Source organism: Trichechus manatus, unplaced genomic scaffold, assembly GCF_000243295.1.
Source record: "Trichechus manatus latirostris isolate Lorelei unplaced genomic scaffold, TriManLat1.0 scaffold00009, whole genome shotgun sequence".
Taxonomy (NCBI): domain Eukaryota; kingdom Metazoa; phylum Chordata; class Mammalia; order Sirenia; family Trichechidae; genus Trichechus; species Trichechus manatus.
In genome coordinates, this window is record NW_004443945.1 from 15,424,306 (window position 1) to 15,434,211 (window position 9,906).

Genomic DNA, 9,906 nt, shown 5'->3' on the forward strand with positions numbered 1-9,906 from the left:
TTAGATAGATATAGATAGATGCTGTTGAGTGGATTCCAACTCATGGCGACCTTCCATTCAACAGAACGAAACGTTATCCTCATAATCACCTGCATGTCAGAGTCCATCATTGCAGCTATTGTGCCAATCCATCTCATCGAGCGTCTCCCTTGCCCTCACTGGCCCTCTACCTCACCAAACATGATTCTTCCTCCAGCGATTGATCCCTCCTGATATCATGTCCAAAGCAAGTGAGTTTTACAGTGTTCTGTTGTGATGCATAACGTTTTCGTTGTCTAATTTTCAAAAATAGATCCCCAGGCTTTTCTTCCTAGTCTGTCTTATTCTGAAAGCTCAACTGAAATCTGTCCACCATGGGTGATCCTGCTGGTATTTGAAATACTTCTGGCATAGCTTCCAGCATCATAGCAACATGTAAGCCACCACAATACTACAAACTGGCAGATGGGTGGTGAGTAGAGTACTTTAGGTCTTCGCTACTCAAAGTGTGGTCCTCAGACCAATAGCAGAAGTATCAGCTAGGATGGTGTTTGTTAGAAATGCAGAAACTTGCAGCCCATCCCAGACCTACTGAAGGAGAATCTACCTTTAACAGCATTCCCCAAGGAAGTCCATGCACATTAAGGTTTCAGAAGTACTGCTTCAGCCTTTGCCAAACACCTTCCCACAAATTGTTTTATTTAAATTCTTCCCATCACCAATTTCGTTGGGCATAGTTATTATGGTCACTCCCACGTTACATGGGGAAACTGAAGCCGAGCAGGTTAAGGTGACTAGCCCATGAGACCCCAGGAGAGACTCGTGCAAACAGATCTCCAGACTCTGCAGTTGCCTCACAAGGTCATATTTTGTTTACATCCTCTTCTCCCCATGCTCCACTTTCCCTCACTCCAAAAGAAAAACACCCAGGAGGCGCTCATTCCCGAGCCAACTGGAGGTGGGGCCTCCCAGCCTCATGTTCCTCAAGGATGTAGATTGTCTGCTTAAGACCAAGAAGCACTCACTGCTGTTTAGCCTCAATTCCTCTCCTCCAGCTTCACTGCTACTTTGAGTTAGGTTGCTGTTGAGTGCCATGTGCCATGTTCACTCATGTGACAGAGTAGAGCTGCCCCCGTAGGATTTTCTAGGCTATAATCTTTAAAGGAGCAGACCCCCGGGTCTTTCTCCCACAGAGCAGCTGGTTGGGTTCTAACTGCCAACCTTTTGGTTAGTAGCTGAGCACGCAACTGTTGCGCCGCTCTTCCCTGAGTGTGGGGTGGGCAAGGTACTAGTGAGCCCCTCCCTTGTGTGAAGTTTATCAGGTTCTATTTTTCCACTTAAAACAGGGTAAGCAGGGGGCCTCAAGGGGTCTGTGGATAAAATTTAGGGGTTCTGGAACTTGGATAGGAAAAAATAATTAACATCTTTATTTTTACTAACCTCAAAACAAACCTTAGCATTTCCTTCATTATAATTACAGGAATCAAACCACAGTAGCATTGAAAGGAGCTGTGACTTTGTCATTGATAGAAATCACAGATATTTCCATACTACAACTGTTGTATATCTCAAAATCTTCAATATTACTTTCATTATTAGGCCCACGCTAGATCTTATTACTTAATACGTTAAAAAAGAGCACTATATTGCTAAATGACAATTTTATTTTTTAATGTTTTGATAATTGTAAATCAATATAATGGTTTCCTTTGTAATCCTGGTGGTGCAGAAGTCTTAGCTACACTGACCAGAAGGTCGGCAGTTCGAATCCACCAGCCACTCCTTGGAAACCCTATGGGGCAGTTCTACTCTGACCTATAAAATCGTGATGGGTCGAAATCAACTTGACGGCAATGGGTTTGGTTTTGGTTTGGTTTGTAATCTTAAGAATTTTATTTTATGAATTTGAAAACATTATTCTGAAAAAGGAGGCCTGGTGGCACAGTAGTTAAAGTGCTTAACCAAAACGTTAGTGGTTCGAACCTACCAGCCACTTCACGGGAGAAAGATGTGACAATCTCCTCCGGTAAAGAACATAGCCTTGGAAACCCTATGGGCAGTTCTACTCTGCTGTATAGGGTCGCTATGAGTAAGAATTGACTTGATGGCAACGGGTTTTATTATGAGAAAGAGTTCATAGTCTTCAGTCGTAAAAGGACCATATCTGATTCTGGTCCTCTGCAAGATTCCAACTAGCAGTTGGAATCCTCCAGTCTGTTTTCAGTTGTCTGGTTTCATCCTCCCCACCCATATTTGTTTTATATCTGTAATTTTTGGCAACATAACACTTAAAACCAAAAGGGCCCACATATTTGTCTTCAGGGGTAAAACAAAGGGCTTCCTGAGAAGAATGTACCCCATTGCACAGAATGAACCCCAGAGGACAACACACATGACCCTTGCTGTTTTCCTAGATCTCAACATTCAAAAGATTTCAATTAAAAATGCTGTGTGCTGGACAGGGGACCACTGACCATAGCTTTCACTGGTTACTCACCCTTCTGCATCTTAATTTTATAATCTCAATCATAATCCACAAAGAAGCAGGAAGATGTTCAGCCTTAGAAAAGGAACACTCCTCCTTCTTACTCAAACTATCACACCAGGATCCTGAATCTGAAGAGGTACAGATTAGTAACCCAGACTATCTAGAGAAACTGGGAGCTCATACTTCTAAGCAAGCTATAAGAACTGTACCTTTATGATTATTGATGTGCAGAGACAAGTCTAGATAGATTAGACGCAAAAAAGCAGGGTACAAAATAAACCAAACCCAACTTATAGTGACCCTACAGAACAGAGTAGAACCGCCCCTAGGGTTCCCAAGGCTGCAAATCTTTATGGGAGCAGGCTGCCACATCTTTCTCCCTTGGGGCTGCTAGGTGAGTTTGAACCGCTGACCTTTTGATTAGCAGTTGAGTGCTTAACCACTGGACCACCAGGGCTCCTCTGGATACAAAACACCATATATTACTACAGAGAGGGGAGGAGGTGAGGAAGAGGAAGTGGGGCAGAGAGAAAGAGAAAGAGAACCTAAGCATATGTACATCAAAATAATGTTGACTAGGCAGTAGGATTATAGGCAATTTTCATTTTTTTATTTCTTTTGTTTTTTGTTAAATTTTTTTTTACTATGAACATGTATTACTTTTGTTGTAAAAAAATAGGCAATGCAGCTATTTTCATTTATAAAAATCAAAATATTAAACAGCAATATTTTACTGCTAGCTGGAACTTTGCAGAGCCATTTAACAATTTAGCTATGTTCTCACCTCTTGGGGATGAGAATAAAGAGCAGAATGAAGAGTGGAGACATTTCATTTCTTTTCCAAAAAAGTCCTAATGCAACGTGTTATAGTATACAATGGCCTTCATATAGTGGGTCAAATTTGGGCCTTCATTTTCTTAGTGAACAGGGCAACCGCCTGTGCATAGCTGTGCTCAATCAACGTGAACTTCCTTCCTTCCTTCCTATTATACATTTATTCCATCTCAAAGGGATCAGCAGAGGACTTGGTGGTGGTGGTGGGAAATTTCTCTTCCAGACTTCCACACGTCCCACTCCATGTAACAAAAAAATTTTTTTTTCTTACTCTCCCCAATACTTCTTCCTTTTCTATTTTATCAGCTTTCTCAGTTCCCTTTCCTGAGGCCTTCTCTCAGGTGTTTTAGACTCTTTTTTTAAAAAGTACTCATACAATGAGTATTTTGAAAACTGTGGCTGTCTATTCCAGAGCTGAAACAAACACACCTCCAAAGGTTTGGTTATCGATTACAGTGTAGCAAGCCACCCTCAGATTTAGGAAGCCTGGAGGGAAGGACACAAAAGCAAAAGTAGGGAGCTGTGGGACGGTGAGAAGGTAGGAAGTGCTGCCTGGGCTGTTCTTCCATTTTACATGATTCTGTGCGTCAGATGAGTGGGAATGGCTCATCTCTGCTCCACTGGGTATGAGCTGGGCCTGCTTGGCTGGCTGGAGTCTGAGATGGCCGCACCTACATTCTGGAGTCATTGTCCTGGCTGTTGGGTGGGGGGCCGGGTTCTCCTTCAGTGGCCTCTCTCTCTCCACGTGTTCTCTCATTATTCAGCAGCTCCTCTGCCTGGAGGCTGGTTTCCAAGAGGGTAAAAAACAGAAACTTCAAGGCTTAAGACCTAGGCAGGAAGTCACACAGCACCACCTCTGCCTTATTCTGTTGGTCGAAGCAAGTCACAGGGCCACGAAGCAAGTCACAGGGCCAGCCCAGAATCCGTGGGAGGGGAAGAAGTCACCTCTTCATGTGAGAGTGGCAAAGTCACACTGGAAAAAGTTATGTGGGGTGGGAGGGATAATGATGGCCATCTTTAGAAGCCATCTACCACACCCAACCTGCAGAATTCAAGACTAAAAAAAAAAGTTTAATGAGCCTAAAAACCATGGTAATTGGTATTAATGAAAATAACTAATAATATTCACTAGCCAGAAGGGATATTGTTTTTTCTAATCTGCCTGACACTTTCACTTTCTGAATCAGCACTTGTTTGCCTCTCATCTCCACTTTCTATCATCCTAGGCCAGAAAATCATAAGAGTGTGGCATATATGAAAGAAGTCTTCGCTGTATCATTCTTTGCCAATATTTCACCATGGGGCCACTCTCTCTCAGTCTCCTTCCTGTGGCTGCAGTTAAGATGCGGTGTTCCCCATAGTCCTACCCTCAGTTCTCTTTTCTCTGGTTTCACACTCTTCCTGGGGGATTTCACTCACTTCCCTGGCTTCAACTGCCACGTACACCCTGATGACTCCCATTTTAATCTTCAGCCCAGAGCTTTCTCTCCTGGGCTCCGGGCCTGAAATTCCAACTGCCTCCTGGACATCTCTGTTTGGATGTCCCACAGGTGACCTCATCTTCACATGGCCTAAACCAAATTTGGCATTTTATTCCTCTTTTCCAAAATCTATTCCCTTGCCGTGGTCCCTTCAGGGGCCCTGTCCATCCAGTGAATTAAGCCAGAAACCTGGTGGTCCTCCTTGACACCTACCTCTTCCTCATGCCCAACATCCAATCGATCACCAAATCCTGCTGGCTCTTAATGTCTCTACTCCATCCTCTCCACGTCTCTCACCATTTCCTTAGTTTAGGCCAACATCATCTTTGCTGCCTGGATCACTACGAAAACCATCTAAGTGGTGTTAGACCCCTGCCCTCTGGTCCATTCTCCACACTGCCCAGAATGAGTTTTCTAAACCATCAAACTTTTCTTAAAATCTGTCAGTAGTTCCTCATGTCGTCAGGATAAAAGTTCCATTCCTTAGCATGGCAAAGGCCCTTTAGGTTCTGGACTGCTTTCCTTAACAGGCTGAGCTCCTCATCTCACCTCTTAAATCTGTGATCTGGATAATTCAGAGCATCCTGAATCCCCATGCTCTCTCTACTTTCCACCTCCATCCCTTCACTTCCTCAGCTAAGAGATCAACCTGGGGAAGCTTTCCTTGACCCCTTCCTAGGTCCTCCCAGGACACTCCAGACACACTCTTAGCATTTACCAGACTCTATTATAATGGTGGAGCCCTGGTGGCACAGTGGTTAAGAACTTGGCTGCTAACCGAAGGACAGCAGTTCGAATCCACCAGCCGCTTCTTGGAAACCCTATGGGACAGTTCTACTCTGTCCTATAGGGTTGCTATGAGTCAGAATTGACTCAGTGGCAATGGGTGTGGGTATTACAATGGTGGCATTTCTGGGTGGTGCAAATAGTTAAGCACTGGGCTGCTAACCAGGAGGTTCGTGGTTCAAGACCACCCAGAGGAGCCTTGGAATAAAGGCTTGACAATCTACTTCTGAAAAAACCAGCCACTGAAAACCCTATGGAGCACAGTTCTACTCTGACTTACATGAGGTTATCAGGGTTGGAATGGACTAGGCAGTAACTGGGGGGATTGTAATGGTCATCACTGATTTGCTTCTCCCACTATCCTGGAAGCTCCTTGACGACAAGGACTGTGTCTTTTTTATGGTTGTTCCCCAATGTTTGGCCAGTGCCTGGCATATGATGGCTCAATGAATGAATGAATGGTGATGATACCCATCGACTGTAATGAGCAAAGAGACATTGGCTGGCAGGTATAATGTGTTTTAATGTCCAAAACTGAACCGAGGGTCCCTTTATGTGAACCCCCACTCCACTTCCTTCATTATTCCCATCTAAGGAGAAATTAGCATCATCAGCAAGAAGGGCCAGCATCTATCCGAGGTAGTGCTCACTGCTGCCCAAGGACTTTCTTTTACTCCTGCCCAAGATAATTTTCCATGTCTGATCCTGCAATGACACAAGCTAAGAGAAAGGTATAGAAGGACCCACACTTGTGCCTAGGTATTTGTCCATATTCAGGCTCTAACTCCTGTGGGTCTTCAGGGACAACCTACTTCTTTATTTCCTCCATTCCAAAAATTTGGAGTGCCTAATATAGAACAGACATTGGATCAGAAAGATGATTATGATTTGGCCACCATCCTGAAAAGCATGGGCAGTATTGTAAAATACTACTTAGAAGAAGATGTGGTAACTGCTCCCCTCCCAGTATGGAGGTGTGGCAAAACGGTATGGGAGCAGAGGAGAATTAATTTGTCCTGGGATTATCAGGGAAGGTTTCAACAAGGTGACAGTGGAACAAAGACCATGAAAGCAAGGAAGGCAAAGGGGCCTTTCCAGGATAAAAATGTACATTTTTTCTGAGCCACAATGGCCTCCTGTTGCACTTTAAAGAAAATCCAGATTTCATACCATGGCCTGTAAACTCCTCCTGTCTCACTCTGAAACTTCGTCCCCTCCCACTTTCCCCAAACCCATTGCCATCAAGTCAATTCTGACTCATAGCGACCCCTATAAGACAGAGTAGAACTGTCTCATAGTGTTTCCAAGGAGCAGCTGGTGTATTCAAACTGCTGACCTTTTGGTTAGCAGCCATAGCTCTTAACCACTGCACCACTTTCCCTAGCACCCTTATACCTCTGGAGCTCTGGTGGTGCAGTGGTTAAGAGCTTGGCTGCTCACCAAAAGGTTGGCAGTTCGAATCTACCAGCTGTTCCCTGGAAACCCTATGGGGCGTTTCTGACCTATAGGGTTGCTGTGAGTCGGAACCTACTGGATGGTAACAGTTTTGTTTTGTTTTTTTGTCTTACACCTCCAGCCACACTGCCCCACAGGGGGCACTTTTCTTCCTGCTACAGGACTGGGTGTTAGCTCTTCCCCCGACTCAGCTGAACCTTCCCTGGATCTTCCTATGACTTTCATTAGGCCTTCAGCTTAAACGTCTCCTCCTCAGAGCAAGCTTCTTCAATCTCTCAAACCAAACCAGCCACTGGGGCACAATCACATCACCGTGTTATAATTCTATGCACTGCAGTTAACCTCCTTACCTTCATAAGTGATATTTTTCTACTTACCTAGTTAACATATGTGTGTATGTATGTGTTGTCTGCTTGACTTTGTCTTCCCCATCCAAGTTTTTTAAGAGTTGGGACCTAGCCTGTCTTGTTTACTGCTGTTGTTCCAGTGCCTACAACAGTGCCTGGCAGGCAGAACACATAGTAAGTGATCAACAAATACTTGTTGACTGAACTGAATGGATAAATGAACAAAAGCATGAGCCACACAATGTTTGTTCAGTGAAGAAATAGCACAGAGACATTAAAATGCGCATGTTCGAGGAACAGCAAATCTTTGCCGCAGCTGTGGGCGAGGGTATGTCTGGGTGGGAGATGAGATTGTGAGGGTTGGGTCGACTGTGAAGCTCTGACTGGAATGGACTTTAATCTCCCAGGCAACAGGGAGCCATGGATCACTTTTATGCAGAGAGTGTCATGATAGGATCATGACTCTTAATACGTCATTCTGGTGGCAGGGTAGAATTTGGGCACTGGAAGCCAGCTGGGGGCGGGAGTGGTGGTTGGGCTGCAGGGACTGCAGATTTTTTATCCCAGCAAGAGTTGATGACAGCCTGACCTAGAGCAACATTTGAGGAATAGAAGTGGAAGGTGAGGAAGAAGAGACATTTCTGAGACAAAATTGCTGGGACTTGGGGACCGATGGATTTGGGGCTTTGAAGGAGAAGGTGAAGGCTGGATGGGAGAGGGTAGAGAGAAGCCCATAAGGAAGGAGTAGAAAGAACAATTTTAGTTTTGGTTATGTTGAGTCTGAGGTGCCTGGGGAACATCTTTCACTGAATCTCTAGGAATTGTGCCACCACCACACTGTTCCTCCTACCCCTTTCCTCTTTTTTCTTCCCGTTTTGAATCACTCCCACAAGTCATAAATGCTTGCTGTTTCTCAGCATGCTGGGGTGCCATGCCAGCAAGGCCCCCCATTCCTGAGGAAGGGACTGGGTTCAGGCCTAGCCGGACTGTGGCCACCCGAGGGGGGCAGCCTTCTGACAGGAAGGAAGACAGGCCTGCCGGCTGAGCACAGATGGGAGCTTCCTCTGCTGCAGCAGGTGCTGAGGGCCAGCTGCTGCAGGCCCTCAGGCTCAGATCAACAGGATGGGACAGCCCCAGGCGGAAGGAAGCCTGCAGGGAGGGACACCCCTGCAGACAGGAGAGGGGGTAGGGGAAGGTGGGAGGCAGGAAGAGCGGCTTGGACTGCTGAGCTGGCACCTCTCCAGCTGACCAGGAGAGGCAGTGACAGAAGGCCATTCAGTCCACTTCCCCTCTGGCCTACTATTATTGTTACTAGTATTGTTGTTGTCTAGCCTGGGCCTTTAGATATACTAGAAAAATTCATCCGAAGATGTTTATAGATTTGGCAGTTTCTAAAAACATTAATTCCCTTTCTAAGCCCACCTTGTGGTTATTGGAAGAGACCGAATACTTGCATTAAATTTTTAGTTACACAGAGAGGTCAGACAGCTCCCTGGAGGGGCAGCAATTTGTCTGGTGCTCGGCCTGCCCAAAAGAGGCAATAACATCTCCGGTTTGCTTTAAGCTCCTTTACCACTACCCCCTCTCCAACAACAGCTGCTGTGAGCAGACACCAAAAGGGGACAAATACAGAATCAAAGCAGAGCCATGGGCTCCCGACCAGGAGGCCCCAGCTCCAAGCACTGCAGCAGCACCGACCAGGAGGGATTCCTTCAAGAAGCCCAGCCTGAATCCGACCGGCCTGGGAGCGGCTCTCGGGGAACTGTGTGTCTTTGACATGGCGGGCATCTCCGCAGCACCCCCACCCAGGTATGCCCTGGCGCCTGACGACCTAAGAAACTTCCCCCTCCCCACGCGCACACACACAGAAGATTCCTAGGCAGGGCTTTTACGTAGGCCTTGGCCGAAGGAGGGGTGGATCTACCTTTCAAACAGTTTGTAGACTGCAGTTTAAACTTTATCTACACCAAGGTCAAAACTCGATTCCGCAGCCCAGTGTCGAAGACAGAGAAGAATCAAAACTCGAGTCTGTGGCTCCCCACCACCGCATCAGTCCAGTTCTCAAGACTTCCTGCCTCACCATCCTCTCGGTTGCCCGGGAGGAAGGCTGGGCTGGCCACGCAGGGGCGGGTACTGAGGCCCGCGCCGCAGATGTGGAGGGCGGGAGCGCACTGGCGTGTGGGTGGGGGTGTAGGAGCAGGTGTCGCGCCCCAGTGACAGGGACGCCCCCTGCCATAATGCTCCCCGTGACTCCGCGAAGCAAAACCCAGCAAATGTTACAGAAATGCAGTTCTGTCGGTCACCGGGCTCCGCTTTTTCGCCAGACACGCGGGACGACGCTTCCAAATGCAAATCTGTTGGCCTGGGCCTCTCGGGTTGCAGCCACCGCCTCCCTATCCTGCCCGGCGTCCCGCCCAACTCGCGTCTGGCAGAGGTGGGGCCAGCGCCGAGGGCCGGGGCGGAGCTGGCATCCCTCCCCACCCCCCACGTGGGGCCGGCCCTCCGCAGTGCTGGGCGCGCCACCGCCTCCGCTCCC